At 43.4% G+C, this 19,677-nt stretch overlaps 1 protein-coding gene across 12 annotated transcripts in view; it reads left to right on the top strand.

Annotated features, from left to right (window-relative positions):
* Nucleotides 1–17,778: 17,778 nt before the first annotated feature.
* Nucleotides 17,779–19,677, top strand: part of Myo6 (myosin VI) — a 143,401-nt gene continuing 141,502 nt past the window's right edge. For 11 of the 12 annotated variants that reach the window (XM_015998631.3, XM_076576773.1, XM_076576771.1 and 8 more), the window contains exon 1: nt 17,794–18,002. The gene's annotated coding sequence lies outside the window, so the exon portion shown is untranslated. Of the gene's footprint in view, nt 18,003–19,677 lie in introns of all 12 variants that reach the window. The other variant, XM_015998632.3, reaches the window with a different exon arrangement.

Below are 19,677 nucleotides of genomic sequence, written 5' to 3'. Positions count from 1 at the left end.
CAGGCTCTGCTGACTCCCCGTGGGAGACCTTGCCTTGGAGGAGGTGGGAATGGGGGGGTGGGGGATAGGGGGGAAAGGTGGCGGGGCGAGAGGGAAGGGGGGGGAATCTGTGGTTGGTATGTAAAATGAATAGAAAATTTCTTAATTAAAAGGAAAAAAACTAAAAGAATTTTCATAAAAATTAGAAGTTTGTACAGGAGGGGAAATACCAAAGAGCGTCCATAAAAAGATGAGGCCAGGTTTGGCACTCATCCAAATAGTGTAGTTCCAGCGCAAAGGAGACTGGGGCAGAAGGCTAACAAGTTAGAGGCCAGCCTGGACCACACAACAGGGCTCTGAAAATTGAGCCAACTGAGTGGGCAGGATGGCTCAGTAGGAAAGGGCACCTGCCACCTAGCCTGAGCCGAGTTTGACCCCTGGACACCATGTGATGGAAAGAGAACAGATTCCCATAAATTGTCCATTGACCATACATACGCACACAGGGATACACACAGTAAATAAATGTTAAAGATAATAATGATTGAAAAAAAGATTAGACAAAAAAAAAAAAAAAACCTAAATTAACTAAAAGACCTTCATGTATGGCAAAGCCACTGTGAGTGATATATGGAATCCAGAGAGGATTATGATATGAAAAAATGACATGCATTAAAAAGAAGGAACTGGAGTACAGGAAAACGGAAGAGACCACACCTAAAGGAGTTATCAACTACACACAGAAGTGAGCCCTGGATGTGGGTGATGGGGTGGGTGGGGGAACTCCCTTGGTAGTTGAGGATGGTCTTCTGGTCCTTCGGCCTCCACCCCAGAGTGCTGAAATTGCACTACCATGCCCTTTGTGCGGTGCTGGGAACCCACTGGGGCTTCCTGCATGCTTGGCAAAGCACTCTACCAACCAAACTCCACCCTAAACCCTGGGGGGCGTGGGGGGGGCTTTAGAGTAAACGTGTTACTACTGTTAGAAATTGAAGTGCTAATTGGTAGATTATTATAACAATTTTTCAATTTTTATTCCTTGGATCTTGAAAGATTTGGCTACAAATAGGATAACCTGGAGAAATTATCCTCTAGATACAACCACTGGTCATAATGTCAAGTTGTTGGGTAACCAAAAAAAGCCCAGGGCAAGACTAAATTCATTAACTGGAGTTTAGCATAAGCAATAGCTTCAGGCTTGAGAGACAATGCTGACATTTACCCTCCTAGAAAAGACAGTTGTTCCTGCAGCTGCTTTTCTTAGCCACTGTCCTCTTCTTAGCACACAGCTGAGAAACAATTCTTATTCTCTTGCTGAAGCAATATGATTTTTTTAAATGTTCCTTTAAAAATACATTACATAAAAGCTGGCTGGGGTGGCGCATGCCTGTAATCCCAGCACTCAGGAGGCAGAAACAGGAGGACTGCTACAAATCCATGGCCAGCCTGGTGGTCTACATCGTGAGTTTCAGGCCAGCCAGGGTTACATAGTAAGACCCTGTCATAAACCAACCAGCCACGCAACTAACAAACATCCATTACATGGTATTACTACTATTCACAATTTGAATAATGCCAATACTAAGGCTTAACCTTAAATGCTACAATATTTAAATGTACTAAGAGTAATATTCTGTCTAGGAACAACTTGGATGCATTGATAATATACCCCTGTTGCATAAACTATAAGAGGTATTTTTAAAATTTCCAATGGGCCAATGAGACGGCTCAGTGGGTAAAGGCACTTGTGAAGTAACCTTAGATCTGCCTGCCTCTGTCTCCCTCCAAGTGCTGGGATTAATAACATGAATCACCACTCTCAGTTTAGGAAGATATTTTGGAGCTCCGAACCATTCAGAAGGTTTATATTGAGGTAGGGTGCTTCTTAATTCTCTGGTTAATTTAAATATTGCTATCGGTATGATCAATTTTTATTCTTCATTGGAGTTTCGGGATTTGAATCCAGGGCTTTGATTACGTTAGGCAAATGCTTTTAACACTGAGTTACACTCCCAGTCACATGTAAATGAGACAGAAAAACCAAAGTATCTCAGTGTTGCCCACTCTTCTACTCCAGGGCTTCAGTGATCTTGCTGCCTCAGGCTCCTGAGCAGCTTTGATGGCATCTGTGCGTCACCACACCTTTGCACAATTAAACACATCTCTCTATGAGCATTTGTTTTAAAACATCAAAAAGAAAACTTTTAAAAGTTTATTATACCCAGAAAGAACCTTAGATGTTTTTTATCAATTAACTTGTGTTAATTTAGTTTGCTTATCTTTACATTATTAATAAACATTCTGCTAATTTATGACAGGAATTCATGTACAGTAGTACATTTGGAAAAGCACAAGGCTTCCCACAACAGTTTTTTAAGATTTATTTCTTTCTGTGTTATGCATATGAGTACTTTGCGTGTGTGTGTGTGTGTGTGTGTGTGTGTGTGTGTGTGTGTGTGTGTGTGTGTGTATACACGCGCTGATTGGTGTCTGTGGAGGCCAGAAGAGGGCATCAGATCCTCTGAAGCTGGAGTTACAGATGGCTGTAGGCCACCTTGTGGATGCTGGGAATCAAACCATTGTCCTTAGGAAGAGCAGCAAGTGCTCTTAACCACTGAACCAGCTCTCCAACCACTCACAACAATTTTTTACTGTTAGTTTTATAAGACAGGATCTCACTATGTAGCCCTGGCTGGCCTGAAACTTGATATATAAACCAGGATGGCCTTGACCTAAAAGCAATCCACCTGCCTCTGTCTCCTGAGTGCTAGGGTTATAGGCATGTGCTACCACACTTGTCTACATAACAGTTTCTTTTAAAGTAGTATTTATAAAAGTGTACTGTGTGTGTGCTCTGTGTGTATGGGCACAAGTACCATGCACAGCAGATATGTGGAAGTCATAAGACCACTTTGTGGAGTCATTTATTGCACCTTTATGTGGGTTCAAAGGAGGGCCTGTGGATTTGCTCAGCAGGTACCTTTACCTGCAGAACCACCTTAGAGGTCCCCACGCCATATTTTTCTACATCTTTTTCTCAACAACCCAACAATCGTGTCAGTTATTTTAATGTAGCTCTTCCAAGAGAAAGTCATTAAACATTCAGAAACAAAACAAAACAAGACTGCAGGAACCTGGCTCTGCCCCTAGCATTAGGGAGAAAAAAAACAACAAAAAGGGGTGGGGTGGGGATGGCACAGCAGGTGAAATTGTCATGGGGCCTGATTGCAATATCTGAAACTCACATGACGGACAGAGAGAACTGACCCCTGCAAGTCATTCTCTAGTCCCCCACAAGTGCCCACACTCACACAATAAATAACATGTAATTAAAATTGAAAACAAAACAAAAAATCCAGGAGAACTAGAAAAAAAGAAACATTGTCTGAAGCATTAGAGGTTCAATCTCTGACGTGGGGTGGAGAGCTTTTAATGGAAGTGTAACATTGTGACACAATAAGGAAATATATTTTCCAATGGAGAGATGGTTAAGAGCACTTGCTGCTTCTGCAGACTGCCCAGGTTCGATTCCCACATCATGACTTAGAACCGTCTGTAACTCCAGTTCCAGGGGATCCAACAAACACCCTCTTCTGACTTTCAAAAGAACTGGATATGCTCATGGTATATATATATATATATATATATATATATATATATATATATATATGCAGGCAAAACACTCAAATATAAAATAATATATAAATATATATAATATTATATAATAGGTAAATATATTAAGTTATATTAGTATGATATCTTATTGTATTCTATATAACATATAGTATATAACATTATTATATGTACATACACACATACATGCATACATATTGATCTCTGTCCCTAGTTTCTGACATGGAAGTTCTAAAACATTTCTAACTTCTTGAATGGTAGGGATAAAACAAACATCTTTTTTTTTTTTAAGCTGAGGATCGAACCCAGGGAGCACTCTACCACTGAGCTAAATCCCCAACCAAAACAAACATCTTTTATTGTCACAATTGGCCTTCTTGTTTTCCTCTACTGTTTTATTTTTAAAAATGACTACATTTATTTATTTGTGGGGTGGAGGGAGTGTACAGAGGTCAGAGACAACTTGCAGGAGTGACCTGTGGGTCCCAGGACAGAATGCTGGTTATCAGGCTTGCACAGAAGAGCCTTTACCTGCTGGGCCATGTCACCAGCCCAGCTTCCTCCATTCCTAATCAGCTCAGCAGCAACAAAGCAGAACGGAGCTTGTATGCCGGGGTGATTAGTCAAGCCGTAGCCTGAGAGGGCTGGGTGCCATATCAACAGGCAAATTCCTTGTCTAGAAAATCAAACAGGAAAGCTTCATGTAAAATTGCTTTGTTTGGAACCAGGAACAGCACATACCCATGATGTCAGCACTTGGGAGGTGGAGGTAGGAAGATCAGGACTTCAAGGTCATCTCTGGTTACTTAGTGAGGTAAAGTTCATCCTGGACTATATGAGGCCCTGTCTCAAAACAAAGTGTGCAGTGACACACGCCTTTTAATTCCTGCACTTGAGAGGCCGAGGCAGGCAAATTCTGTGAGTTCGAGGCCAGCCTCAAACAACATAGTGAGTTCCAGGACATCCAGAGCTACATAGTGAGACCCTGTCTTGAAAACAGCAACAACAAAAGACAAACAAACAAAAAACACAGATAGCTCTATATTGATGTTTCTAGATTAAGGAGGCAGCAAGTAGAACAGATTTCATTATGAAGCAATGAACATCCCTTTGCTGGAAATGTCTACTGAATGTTGAGTAAAATCAGTAGCCATGTGCTAGGAACTATGTGACTGGCAGAAGAAACAGAAGAATTATATGCCTAGTGTCTTAGTTGGGGTTTCTATTGCTGTGAAGAGACACCATGACCATGGCAACTCTTACAAAGGAAAATAATAATCGAGGTGGTGGCTTGCAGTTTTCAGTCTAGTCCATTATCATCATGGCGTGGAGCATGGCAGCATGCAGGCAAATATGGTATTGCCTACATATTGGTCAGAGGCAACAGGAAATGGTCTGTGACACTGAGCAAAGCTTAAGCAAAAGAGACTTCAAAGCCCGCCCCCGCAGTGACACATTTCCTTCAACAAGGCCACACCTCCCAGTAGTGCCACCCACTCCCTATGAGCTTATGGGAGTCAATTACATTCAAACTATCACACCTAGCAAATATTCACAATGCAAGCATAACCTCCTGCAGGCATCTTGAGCTTCTGGACACTGTGTGGTGATCAAAACCTCCAGATGCCTGCAGTCAAGGTCAAGGTGACCAAAGCTCACACTTGCTTCCCCTCTATCTTTAAATGTATTCCTGATGTCACTTTCACTGTGACTTTCCTTTTATTCTTACATGTCAGACCCAGACCTCCAGAGAGGAGGAAATGGCTGGACACCATCATCAGTGCTTAGTGAATTGTGCCTATGAAATGAAGCCTTCACAACCAACCAAACTTCAGTGCCCAGAAGCTTCTGCATTGGTAAAAGAATTTATAAGTCACAGAGGGCATGTGCCACACAGTTTGAATGTGTCTCCCCACAGGCCAAGTGTTGGAATTCACAATGAGAGAGCAATAGGACAGGAGGGTCAATTCAGCCCAGGAGTAGGGATTAGTCTGAGCAACAGAGCAAAATCCTATCTCTTTAAAACACAAAGAAGTGCCTGTGTGATATAAAAATGTATTATATAGAAATGTTAGGATAAAAGTGTAGATGATTGAATCAGAAAAAAGGGAGAATATGGATATGATAAGATAGAAAGGTAGATTATTGAATCTACTTTTGAAAAAGCAACTACTAATTTTAAATATTTTATGTTAGATTGGATTTTTGTATATTGTACACAAATTTTGTATATTCATACAAATTTGAGATTATTTTTGTTGGAACATACTGTAATATATTTCTACTCTTGTTCAAGGTATTGTACCTATACAGCTCATTTAACAATGTAATGCCAATTTCTAGTCCTTGAAAGTTATTATTACCAACTAATTAGGATATAAAGAAATGCAGGTTAGTTGTTAGTCACCTATTACAAAGGAACTAGTCAAGTTAAGTATGTTTTCAAGGTCAAACAGTTACATTTTATTTTTTTATTTTTTATTATTTTTTTATTTTTTTGGTTTTTCGAGACAGGGTTTCTCTGTGTAGCTTTGCGCCTTTCCTGGAGCTCACTTGGTAGCCCAGGCTGGCCTCGAACTCACAGAGATCCACCCGGCTCTGCCTCCCGAGTGCTGGGATTAAAGGCGTGCGCCACCACCGCCCGGCAGTTACATTTTAGATAGGTCATCTTCAAACACTTCAGAGATCTTCAGAATATGGCATTTATGATGTTTTAATAACAGATTTTTTAAAAAATGACTGAGACATATCTGCTCCTTGGCAGCACCAATCAACTTCAGAGAAGATGATGGGCATTGAAGAAACTCCTTATGGAGTTTACTTTCTTTGTGGCAAGTTAGCCACTAGGCAAGGAAATGCCCTTGCCTTGGCTGCTGACAGTATACTGTCCAAAATGTGCAAGCAGAACACAAAAGAAAGGACTGAAACCTTGCTAAGACAAGTTAGGAAGGCCCTTCAGAAAATCCTGTTTCACAGAAAAGTCTGTCAGATACTCTAGGCCTGTAGGCTGAAGATGGATATCCCAACGTTGCAGAGGAACCTTAGGTGGCTGTCCAGGCAGCCAGCTGTTTCTGTCATTTCTCACATTTTTTTTGAAGTCGTTTGTTTGCACTTCCTGCTTACTTAGTAATATTATTTCCTTCTCAGGTCTCTGAGGGAGTTGAAGACTTCATAGTTATAGTTATAATTTTCCTTGTTAACAAATTCAGAATGGAAACTCACTAAAGAGGTGTAAAGTGTATAAGTTTGAAAGACATCAAAAGATAGTTTTGGGGGCCTGAAGAGATGGCTCAGCGGTTAAGAGCACTGGCTGCTCTTCCAGAGGACCCGGGTTCAATTCCCAGCACCCACATGGCAGCTCACAACTGTCTGTAACTCCAGTTCCAGGGGATCTGACACCTTTGCACGAATGCACATAAAATAAAGCTACATACATTAAAAAAAAGATAGTTTTTGGTTGGAAATATAAGTTAGGATAGAAAATGAATTAGTGAAAACTTTGGATTCACCAAAATATGATAAATAATGGAGTATTTTCTCTGAATTTGTCAATTCTTAATGGACTGGACATTGTTAATATAATTCTTGACTGTATATATTGTATATACTTATATTGTATATAGTTTTTCTTGTATTAGTTATAACCTTTTATTATTTTAGACAAAAAAGGGGAAATGTGGTGATATATTGTGTACCTTAATAAAATTTGCCTGAAGATCAGAGAACAGAAGAAGCCACTAGATTAAACAAAGAAGTCAGGCAGTGGTGGCACACACCTTTAATTCTAGCACTCAGGAGGCAGAGATCCATCTGGATCTCTGTGAGTTTAAAGCCACCCCAGACTACATGAGATTGACTCAGTCTAGGAGAGAAACAGAGTCAGGCAATGGTGGCACACACCTTTAATCCCAGTACTTGGGAAACATATGCCTTTAATCCCAGCACTTGAGATCTCATGCCTCTGCTACCAGTATTTGGGAAATCATATGCCTTTAATCCCAGCACTAGGAAGGAATATAGCTGGGCAGAGAAAGGTATATAAGGCACAAGGAGACAGGAACTAAAAGTTTTTTGGCTGAAGAGCTTTTGGCTGAGGACTCAGAGACATTCAGTCAGAGGATTCGTGAGGTGAGACATGGCAGTGGCTTGTTCCTTTGTCTCTCTGATCCTCAGGCAAATTTTATTATGGTACACAATATATCACCACATCTGTGTGGTGGCATGCACATCTAATGTCAATACTAAGGATGGAGGCTGGCAGATCACTAGGAGTTCCAGGCCAGGCAGGGCTACACAGCAAGACCCTGTCTAAACAACAACAAACAAAAAGAAAGGGGGAGAAGGTGCAGGGAGGGAGGTATGGGAGGATGGAGGGAGAAAGAGAAAGAGAGACAGAGAGAGGGAGAGAGAGACAGAGAGGGAGACAGACAGAGAGAGAGAGAGACAGAGAATATACAACGCAATGAAAAGTCACAGTGTGAACACACCCATGTAACATATTGCTAGCTTTAAAAAAATAGACCATTATCAGTATCTAGTGTCTTAGTTACTTTTTTTTCTTCAGTGACAAAATGCCTGACAAAGAGCAGTTTAGGGAAGACAGGAGATACAGTCCATCACGGTGAAGAAGTCATGACCACAGGGTAGGAGGTGGTTGGCCACACGACATCGGCAGTCAGGAGCTATGTAGTCAGAACGTGGGGAAGGACTATAAAACTGGAAGACCTTCCCCCAGCAACTGACCTCCTTCTCCAGTGAGTCTCCACCTCTTAAGGTTTCCGTAATCTTCCCCAAAATTGTCATTGACTGGGGGCCAATGTTCAAAAACATGAACCTGTGGGGGACATTTCCCACTCAAACAACATTTAGAAAGCCTTCCACGTGCCTTTTGGAAATGTATCATACTCTATTTATTTGCTTAAAATTTATTTTTATTAGTAAGTGTGTTGGTGAGGGGAAGGGAGAAGATATATGTTGTGTTATTACAGGGATGTGTGTGCCATAGTATGCCTGGGGATGTCAGAGGACAATTTTGGGGGGTTGATTCTAGCCTTATCCCTTAAGTGAAGCAGAGTCCCCCTGCTGGTTTTTATTTTTTTCACTATGCAGTGTACTCCAGGATAGCTAGCCCATGAGTCTCCTGTGTCTGACTCCCATCCCACTATAGGGGTGCTGGGATTACAGCTGCAAGCCACTGCACCCCACTTTATAGATGGGTTCTAACTCATGTTTCCAGGCTTGCAGCAAGTGCTTTTTCTGGATGAGCCAGCTCCCTGCCTCTTTAGTTTGATTTTTCAATTTTCCGTGTGTGTATGCACATGTGTGTTGGTTCCTGTGGAGGTCAGAGGAGGACCTCAGGTGTCTTGGTGTTGCTCTCAGGCTTATTCCCTTGAGACAAGGTTTTTCTTTCTTTCTTTCTTTCTTTCTTTCTTTCTTTCTTTCTTTCTTTCTTTCTTTCTTTCTTTCTTTCTTTCTTTCTTTCTTTCTTTCCTCCCTCCCTCCCTCCCTCCCTCCCTCCCTCCCTCCCTCCCTCCCTCCCTCCCTCCCTCTCTCTCTCTCTCTCTCTCTCTCTTTCTTTCTTTCGATGAGGACCGAACCCAGGCCCTTGCGCTTGCTAGGCAAGTGCTCTCTCTACCACTGAGCTAAATCCCCAACCCTGAGACAAGGTCTTTCACTGAACCTGAAGCTCACCACTGAGACTAGACTGGCTGGCCAGCCACCTCCCGGGATCTGCCCATTTCTGCCATCATCACCCCCAACTCTGGGGTTACAAACTATAGCCAATTTTTACTTGGGCACTTTGGATTGGAACCCAGGTCTCATGTTTCTGCCTGCCTCAAATGCTCTTACCTTCTGAGCCCTCTCCATAGCTTGACTTCTAACCTTTTAAGAAAATCAACTTGAATTTTATATATACATACATATATGATTGCTGGGCTCTAATTATTTGGAAATATTTGATCCCCACATACCTTTGATATGAATTTTTATCCTGCCCTTGGTCATCTGACTTTCTCTGACTTCAAAACGGCACCACACGATCCCTCCCATATAGCCACTGTGTCATTACCTTGAACTCTGGAATGAGACACCTAAAACAGATGGAATTGACCAGTAACTTGAACTACAATTTCCCCAAGTGGTCCAGGAGGATAATGAAAGCTTATTGTCTATGTAATTGAGATTCTTATTTCATTTGTGCAAGTAAAATGTAAAAAAACATTTAACAGGGTAGAAAAACAATGTTACTTGGGAAAAACACATATACACATATTATATATGTGATTAGAGGGAGACAGGGAAAAAGAATAATGGAAGAAGAGAGGCATGGGTGAGTATGGTAAAAGTATATGACACATTTAAAGAATTTCTCCTTATGGAACCCATCACCATGTGCAATGAATGGATGCCATAAAAAGCAGACGTATCTTGAATAGATCAAGGAAGTATCAAGGAGTCACTGCCCCGGAAGTTCCTAACTGAATATGTTGGAGTTAAATATTATCCTCTAGTTAATAATAACCTGAAGTTTGAAGGGAACAAAGCATTCTGTGATTTCACAGAGTAACAACCTGAATTCATTCATAGACGTCACTGAGACTGAGCCCAGCATCTTATTTGTCAGCTTTGTGGTGATACCCACAAACTCTCAGCACCACTCGGGCGAGTGGAGGACCAGGTGGGCGGGACCTGAGGGCCAGCCTGAGGATGTCACTGTTGCAGTCCTTAGCAACCCTGGCTGGCACAGCAGCCCACACTCCTGTGACTCATCTGTCCCTATCTCGGAATCTTTGTATTGCTTTGCCCAAGTTTCCTGATGGCTTAGGTTGCGCCCAGTGCCAGGCCTCTGCTCCAGCTGCAGGTAGTGAGAAGGACTCTAGCCCAAATCATTTTCCCAAGCGAGGTGGTCTCTGCTTCGCCAAGACATAAACATGAAAGATTCTCCACAAATGGGATGGGAATTCAGAGAGCTGGTGGGCACATGCTCATTGTACTATAATCATCTCTCTAAAGTGCTTAGCACAGTGATGCCATGTAGTGAATATGCAGTGTGTCAACCTTCAGGGACAAGAAAACAAAATGATATAATCTGTTTCCTTTTTTCCGTCTTTTTTTTTTTGTTTGTTTGTTTTTGTTTTTCGAGACAGGGTTTACTCTGCGTAGCTTTGCGCCTTTCCTGGAGCTCACTTGGTAGCCCAGGCTGGCCTCGAACTCTCATAGAGATCCGCCTAGCTCTGCCTCCCGAGTGCTGGGATTAAAGGCATGTGCCACCACCACCCGGCTAAGAGAAAGGGTCTTTTTACATAGACCTGGCTGTTGGCTGTCCTGAAATTCAGTATGGAGACCAGGCTGGTCTTGAACTCACAGAGCTCTGCTTGTCTCGGAGTGCTGGGATTAAAGGTATGAGCCACCATGCCTGCTAGCTCTGTTTTCTTAATATTATATTTTTAAATTTATTTATTTAGGACATAGGGTGTGCTACGTGTCATGATGGTAGTCAGAGGACAATGTGTGGGAATGTTTCCTCCTTTGGCCATACAGGTTTTGGAGTCTGAACTCAGGTCATTAGATTTGGAACGGGCACATTTCCCTACTGAGCCATCTCTCTGGCCCTTGTTCTGTCTTTGCTTTGAGGTGGTCTCACTATGTTGCCGAGGCTAGCCTGGAATTCCTCTTGCCCCCAAGCAGATGGAATTGCAGGTGAATGCTGCTGCAACTAGACAGCAGAGTGTTGTGGGTTGGCCGGAGCATGTCAGCAGTAGAATGTATGCTTTACATGCATGAGACCTTGGCGTTGAGTCCCAGCCCTTCAGAAGGTACAAAACAAATTCAGTATTTTGAAGCATCATTAAATTAAAAAATTTAAAGCCCCCCGCCTTTTTAAAAAACCTTTGTTATTACTATTATTATTATTATTTTTAGCAAGGCTGTGAAGTGGGTGCTCTGAGAAACAGAGAAAAGAAAAACTACAGTGCCAGAAATCAGGACAGAGACAAGAGAAGCTTTTGGTCAGACAGATGGACAGTCTCACCATGTGACCCAGGCTGGTCTGGAATTCACAATGTTGCTCTAGAGTAACTTTGAAATTGTTGCAGTCCTCCTGTCTGAGTCTCCCTGGTTTGAGCTAACATGGCTGGCTTTTGAGTTTTGGAAGACTGAAGAACTCCACTAAATGTCACAGCATCTAGTGGGTATCTGTGGATTTCTCAGAGTAAAGCACCTCTTCCTGGGGTTAATCCAGAATTGTGAAGGATTCTATATGCCTGTCAGCAGTGAGTTAAGTTACTTGGTATCAAAAAACAAAAAAGCCCAAAACAAAAAAACCCACACGTATTCAATGTTATTTGCTGTGCATAACTATGACTTTATTCCTGCCAGTGATGGCTGGATCAGGGGCACTGGCAGTGGAGTTTTGTCGAAGAAATGAGAGATTTGGCTCTGCACTGAACTCTCTGCAAGTGGGAACTTACAGCCAAGATCAAGGTGAAGTCAGTGGAGAGAGGATGGCTAAAAGACAATGTCAGGGGAAAGAAGATGTTAGCTGAGGGCAAGCCAGGTGATCAGACATCGGCTGAGGGATGGTGGAGGCTGAGACACTGAGGGCAGAGCTTCTTGCTGAAGGATTCAGCAGGGTTCTTGCCAAAACTTTATTTCACAAGGAAGTACACATTTGGTGTAGGAGGCATTTTAGAAGACAAGATTGGTTAAGCAAGAGAAAAAAAAATTGCCGAAGGTACAAGGACATGGTAAATGGGGTGATATAATCAGATTGGAGAGGAGGTAGCTCTAGGAATGGAGGAGAAAATGGACTGGGATGAGCAGAAACAATGTCAGGAGTTCACATAAGAGAAGATGATGAGCCAGGCGGTGGTGGCGCCTACCATTAATCCCAGCACTCGGGAGGCAGAGTCAGGCCGATCTCTGTGAGCTTGAGGCCAGACTGGTCTATAGAGTGAGTTCCAGGACAGGCACCAAAACTACACAGAGAAAACCTGTCTTGAAAAAAAAATGAGATGATGAGCCATCTCAAGATGGAATGAAATATCAATGTGGGGATAATTTGTGATATGGAATGAACTGGATTTGGTGACTTTGAAAGTGGAGGAAGAAAAGAGCCCTGGATGATGTAATTCTACAGCTTCTGGGCCAGGAGCTGGTAATGCCAGCCACAGCAGAGTCTGTCAGCTTTCGTCGAGGAAAGATAATGAGTTTCTGCAACACACTTGCAGATAGTCTGCCTGCGCTATCTAGAGTTGGCAACACAGACACAGGCCCTTCACACACCTATACTATGGATTTCTGTGAACACACACACACACAAAATCAAAACTCAAAACCTTTTGCATATGGTTGGGAGGGGGCAGTCTGTGGAATACCCATCTATGATAAGATATCTAGAGATCTCTGGTTAAGAATTCTTGGGGGTATGAGCCAAGTCGGTTTAGTGATAAAGGTGCTTGTCCTCAAGGCTAGGGACCTGAGTCTGAGAGAGAACCAACTTCCCTACATGCACACACACACACACACACACACACACACACACACACACACACACACACACAAGTAAATAAGTGTCAAAATAAAAAACAAAATAATTCCTGGGATGGTGTCAAAACACCCAGGCTGGAGCTGCAGCATGGTTGGTAGAGTACTTGCCGAACAGGCACCAGGCCCTGGGTTTGATGCCAACACTGCACACACCAGTCAGTGTTCATGATCTCAGCACTCTAGGAGGCAGAGGGAGAAATTCAGAGTCTCTAAGCATGATTATATACATGTTGCCGAAGGACTAACTAAATTAAGAAAATAAAAATTGAAGCTCATCCTTAGCTCCAAGCAAGCTCCGGGCCTGCCTGTGATATATAAGAACCTAACTAAAACAGGGAGCTGGGAAGAGTCAAAGCAAGCTATAGAACTTAAGACATGTAAATGCTGATGATAGCATATGCAGTTTCCAGAATTATCACCTGTTCATCCTTCCATTCCATTTTATTTAATTATGCTAGTGGTAGGTACGATTTACTTACTTAACATTAAGAACTTGACCAATGACCTATATCCTGGGCCCTGTAGGCACTACTTAATGAGAAAGCTACTTGCTTGATACTAGGAATCCAGAGAAAAATCTACTGTGCTCTCAAAGAGTGTACAGGCAAACTAGAGAACACATGTAAGTACATAGAGATGGCGATCATGCAGTATGTACTGTAAGAGATATTTGTACAGCAGATGTCAAGTGAAAGATGGAAAAAGACCTGAATTATGCCTAGGACTTACCACCAGGAGGACAAGCAGGCTTTGTTCCGAAGGAATAATTAGGTTTAGCCTGGCTGTGCTCCAGTGTAGTAAATAGCATAGAGTGTGTGTTTGGGGACACAAAAGCCCTTCAGAATGACTTGAATGTAAAGTATGAAACATGGAGGCTGTTGGTAGAGATGAAATTGGGCAGCTGAGCATGGAGAGGACAGTGATTCCCAGGACAGATAACTGGTGTGCCTCAACTTGTGGACTTGAGCATAGTGGTGAACTGGGGATCATATGACCAGTAAAAAGGCTTTAAAAATAATCAATAAGAAGACAAGAGACATAATACACTAATCACACAAGAACAACCCGTTTTGTGAAAGGTGGTGGTTACCTCCAGGATCTTACAAGGTGTCTTAGGACTGATGTAGTTCAGCTGTGGTGGGCTGGCCTAGCATGCTTCAGCCCACAGACTCATTTTCCAAGCACGTAAGGGTCCAGGAAATGACATGGTAATGGGTATGGACTTTATACTAAGGGTAGTGGAGAACTATTCATTGTTCGATTTTTAAGCCGCAATGGTGGTTATGATTATGTAAGAACTGCAATGATGGTGGCCTGAAAAAAAAAAAAGATAATGGTAGTAGGTAGGAAGATGAATTGGGCATGAGAGATGCAGAGCTAGAAGCAAAGGGACTTAACAGCCTAAAGGGACAAAGGGAGAAAAGACTCATGGACATCATTAGTCACAAGAAACTCTAAACAAAATGCCTTCTACTGGCTTGCAAATAGATTTTATTTTAATGTGAAATTCAAAATTAGGCAAAGGCTGTGAACAAAATACACAGTGATCTTCATTTTTTTTCCTTTAAAGAGATTTATTGTTTTTATTTCATGTGCATGGGTACTGACTGTGCTTGCATGTGTCTGTATACCACATGCATGCAGTGCTTGTGAAGGCCAAAAGAGGGTATCAGATTCTTCTTGGAACGGGTTACAGACCATATTAGCTACCACGCGCTAACTGCTGAGCCACCTTCCAATCCCATGAGCCTCATTTTAAAAAGCCAATTGTTTCTGTTTTTTTTTTTTCCATGCACAAGTGAAAGGCATCCTGTGTGCCTGCCATGTGTTTGGGCCAGAGGTCTATGTTAGGCATTGTCTTAGTCTGCTCTCTATTACTATGATAAAACACCAACCAAAGCCAGCCAGGGAGGAAAGCTGCTTCTTCCTCTCTCAGATTACAGTCCGTCATCAAGGGAAGACAGTGCAGTAACTAACTCAGAACAAGAACCCGAAGGCAGGGAGAGATGCAGCGGGAATGGAGAAGGCCTGCTTGCGGGTTTATTCACCCTGGCTTGTTCAGTTTGCTTTCTGCTGTACCCTGGGACCACCTGCCCAGAAACGGCACTTTCCACAGTGGACTGCGTCCTTCCACACCAATCATCAATCAAGAAAATGTCAACAAGCTTGCCTACAGGCCAATCAGATGGGCGATTTTCTTTCTTTCTTTCTTTCTTTCTTTCTTTCTTTCTTTCTTTCTTTCTTTCTTTCTTTCTTTCTTTCTTTCTTTCTTTCTTTCTTTCTTTCTTTCTTTCTTTCTTTCTTTCTTTCTTTCTTTCTTTCTTTCTTTCTTTCTTTCTTTCTTTCTTTCTTTCTTTCTTTCTTTCTTCTTCCTTCCTTCCTTCCTTCCTTCCTTCCTTCCTTCCTTCCTTCCTTCCTTCCTTCCTTCCTTCCTTCCTTCCTTCCTTCCTTCCTTCCTTCCTTCCTTCCTTCCTTCCTTCCTTCCTTCCTTCCTTTTCTTTCTTTCTTAAAGATTTATTTTATTTATTATGTATACAGTGTTCTGCCTGCATGTATCCCTTCAGGCCAGAAGGGGGCACCAGATATCATTACAGATGGTTGTGAGCCACCATGTGGTTGCTGGGAATTGAAATCCGGACCTCTAGGAAGAATAGTCAGTGCTCTTAACCTCTGAGCCATCATCTCTCCAGCCCAGATAGGTGATTTTCTTAACTGAAGTTCCCTCTCAGATGACTCTAGCTTGCATGAAGTTGCCAAAACAATGCAACCCTAACCAACACATGCATCTTCTTCTGTCTTTCACCATTCTATTTTTTTGTAACAGGGTCTGTCTCATTGAATCTGGAGCTATTTTTACTAGAATGGCAGGCCAGTGAGCCCAAGGGTTCCATTTGCCTCCACCTTCCTCTCTCATCTCAGGCTTATAGAAATGAGCTCTGCCCCTGGTTTTAGTTCATTCTACAATCTTTTATATATTTGAGATTTACCTCTTGGCAATCTGGAGCTAAATTACTGTGATTGCTGTAAATTACTTCCTTTCTTGGTTTTTCTTCCTCTTTTTAACTTCCCCATTTTTACTTACTGTTTTATGAATCTAAAATGTCCCCACTGGACGGTAGCTTTTTCTTTTCTTTTTGGTTTTTTGAGACAGGGTAGAGATCTCTGTGTAGTCTTGGCTGTCCTGGAACTCGCTCTGTAGATCAGGCTGGCCTCGAACTCAGAGATCGCCCTGCCTCTGCCTTCCGAGTGCTGGGATTAAAGGTGTGAGCCACCACTGCCCGCTTTTTCATCAAGCCAACTGTCTCCTCTCTGGATGTCTGACCCTCCCCCACCATTTTTTTGTGATGGTGTGGACTGAACTTGCATTCTCCTGAGTATCTGGAATCACAAGCATGAGGCACCAGGCTCAGTTTGAAACTTCTCTAAGGATCTTCCAGACAGCGCCTCCGTTGTCAGAGGACAATTTGAGGAGTTAGCTCTCCCCTTCAAGCGTGTGAGCTCTGGGGATGGAAAGCTGGGCTTCAGGCTGGACTGCAAGTGTCCTTACTGGCTGAGACATCTTGCCAGTTCCTTATTTTGTTTTCTTAGTAGCTTCTTTTCCTTATAAAGACGATGTTTGTTTTCAAATTTGCAGAGGAATGTAATATTTAATTTAAAAAAGATGACTCATATGACCTTATAAAGACAGTAAAATCCAACAATCGAAAAGATAAAGCGGGGCAGTTGGCTCAGCCCTTTAAAACCGGCCCACAAGGATTATCATTATTTGAGGCTAGCCCAGGCTACAATGCAAGTTATACACACTGAGATTCTCAGGAGTCCAAATAAACAACAAAAGGGGCGGGGTGGAAATACAGGGGCTCTAGGAATATGACATCGGCATGCGAGGCCAGTCTGGGGCAAGGAAAACTTCCTTCCGTGGTCCAGTCCTCCAAGGGCCGAACAGGAAGTTGACGCAGGCAGGTGGAGAGAGGCGTGGGGAGCGCAGGCCTGGCTGCCAGGCTGTGCCACCCAGAACCCTCCGCAATATGCCTGTCCCCACTCACTCTCAACTTTCCTCCAACTGACTCTTTGCGGTGCAGATCCTCAAGACCCGCGCTGCGGGACTGGAAACAACCTTTACTGCGACGAAGGGAACTTCGTGTAGCTACCTGCAGCATGCACCTAGCAGGGATGCGCCCAGAGCCTCCTCCGCTCTCTGCTCCTTCCCGACCCTGCGGCCCCGCCCTTCCCTGGCCTCACGCCATTAAGCCCCGCCCTTTCTTTGCACTGCATTCCCGAGTCCTGAGGCCACGCCCCTCTCAGCGCTAGTTCTCGGAGGCCTCCCCTTCCTAGGCCGCCCTGCCCCTCGTCCAGGGACCCCGCTCTTCTCAGCTCTCGCGCCCCGCGACCCCATCACACGCCTTGAGGCCTCGCCTCTCCGTTCCTTCGCTCCTAAGACCCCGAGCCCTTCCAAGTCCGCCCCGCCCTCCTCCCTTGGGCTCCTCCCCTCTCAGCCCTCGCTCCTCAAAGCCCCTCCCCTTAGGTTGCCCCGCCTCTTGCCCATGAAGAACCCGCCCTGTCTCCTTCCGCCCCGCCCCTCTCCCTCGAAGCCCCGCCCTCGACCCCGCCTCCCGCCCCCTTGGGCGCTCCGTAGCAGTGACGTGCACTGCAGGCTGGGCACTCAGCAGGGCTCTGGCCGGCGGGAGGAGAGCGATCCGGGAGCCGTCCCAGCAGGAAGCGAGTCCCGGCGGCCGTCGTCTCCGGTGCTCGCTCTCGGCCGCGGCGTCGCGCTCTCCCCTCGCGCCTGCAGTCCGGCAGCCTCTCCGTGGCCGCGACCCCTCGCGCACCTGCCTCGCCGGGTGAGTGTGGGCTTGCCCGCCCCCCCTGTCCTCGCAGCTTGGCCTCTGCTCCGCCGGCCGCGCGCGGACCGGAGCGCTGGCTTCCCTTTCCCGGGCCGGCGGGGCGCCTGTCATCTGACGCGGCTGCGTCCCCGGTCCCAGGAGTCCCACCCGACATTGCGGGATGGTTTTATTTTCTCCTTTGGAAGCACACTGAAAATTCTACACAGACTAGTTTGTTGTCAGAAGTGACGATCAAGTGAGACCATTAATAATTTAGCCCTGTCGAAGACCATAGTGGCATTCTACAGAGCTGGAATTTTAGTTCCTGAGCGGTCTAGGATCTTGAGTGTGAGTTTTACGGATGTGTTGCTGAAAAAAAAAAAAAGTAATTCCAAAACACCTTAAACTAATTTAAACATGCTTGTATTTTTAAATAGGAAATAATTTGATAAGGCTATTGTTAGATTATCTATGTCAGGAGTATTTACACAGAGTTACATTTTATCTAGCAAAAAAGTATGTAGGGCAGGGCTGTTTAAATCCTAATGTGGAGATATTGTTGGGGAGCTACACAAACGCTGCTCCGATTTCATATGAGCTGAATAAAAGTTTGGTTTGCTCTCTTGGTACAGTTGTAGGATGTTCGAATATAGTCAGCTTAAGACTTTTAACAGCGCTTGAGGCTCAGCTGTAACTATCTGCACACCATAAAATGTGAGTCTTGATGGTGGTCATGGTACAAAGGTTGGCCGCCGAACAGCAGCATTTCTGTACAAATTAACTCAACTTCAAGACGTCTTGGCTTGTGGTTTTCCAACTGGGAAATGTTTAGTGAAAAAAAGTTACCTTAGTGCCCTCTAGCATTAATTTTAGAAATAGCCACAAATGTTACAAGGGGGCCAGAGGAAGAGCCAGAAACAATGCAGCTCTTCAGAATAGCTCATTGACTTTTAAATGTCCGCTCAGTTTTGGTGTTTTCCGTTGCGCAGGAGTAAACATGCACAGTGTAAAAAGCAAGACATTTTAGTCTGATGCTCATCTGCCCATAGTGTTTTTATTTTGTGTGCGTGTGATCTGTTACCTATTTTTTCTCTTCTTTTCAAGTTATGTATTTGTTTTCAAAAGATAATTGTAAATGACAGGGACCCAATGCTACCATTAAGAAAAGATTATTGTGATTAAATGTATAGTTAAAAAGCTATGTAGTATAGAATATATATATGCCCTTTATCACCTAGAGTAAAAAAAACTGAACAACTATGATATTTAATGGAAACTACAAGATATTAAAAACAAAGATAGTAAATTATAGTCCATAGAAGCTTATCTGAAAGGGATTTTCCCCTGTTTATGTGACCAAGTTTTAAAATAACAGTGGCCAGGAAATCTGAGAGAGGCCAAAGGCTCTTCTCTCATCCTGTTGTGACTTTGCCTGGAGTCTGTGGTGGATCATTTATTGTTTAGACAACTGGTCTGTATCTGGGTTCTGAAAGGCACTCACCTTTAAACAGTCTTAAAGATTTCCACCATGCAAGCTCTGAATAAATATATACACACTCCACATCAAAAAAATTCACTAGTTTTTAACTTTCTTTTGATACTTAAAGCTTCACTTAGCATACATAAAGTGTCAGTTTAAAAAAGTCGGGTTTGGAGCCGGGCAGTGATGGTGCTTGCCTTTAATTCCAGCACT

Source organism: Peromyscus maniculatus, chromosome 7 (genome assembly GCF_049852395.1).
Source record: "Peromyscus maniculatus bairdii isolate BWxNUB_F1_BW_parent chromosome 7, HU_Pman_BW_mat_3.1, whole genome shotgun sequence".
Taxonomy (NCBI): Eukaryota; Metazoa; Chordata; class Mammalia; order Rodentia; family Cricetidae; genus Peromyscus; species Peromyscus maniculatus.
Note: the sequence above shows the minus strand (reverse complement) of the source record. Positions and strands in the feature narration are given on the sequence as shown.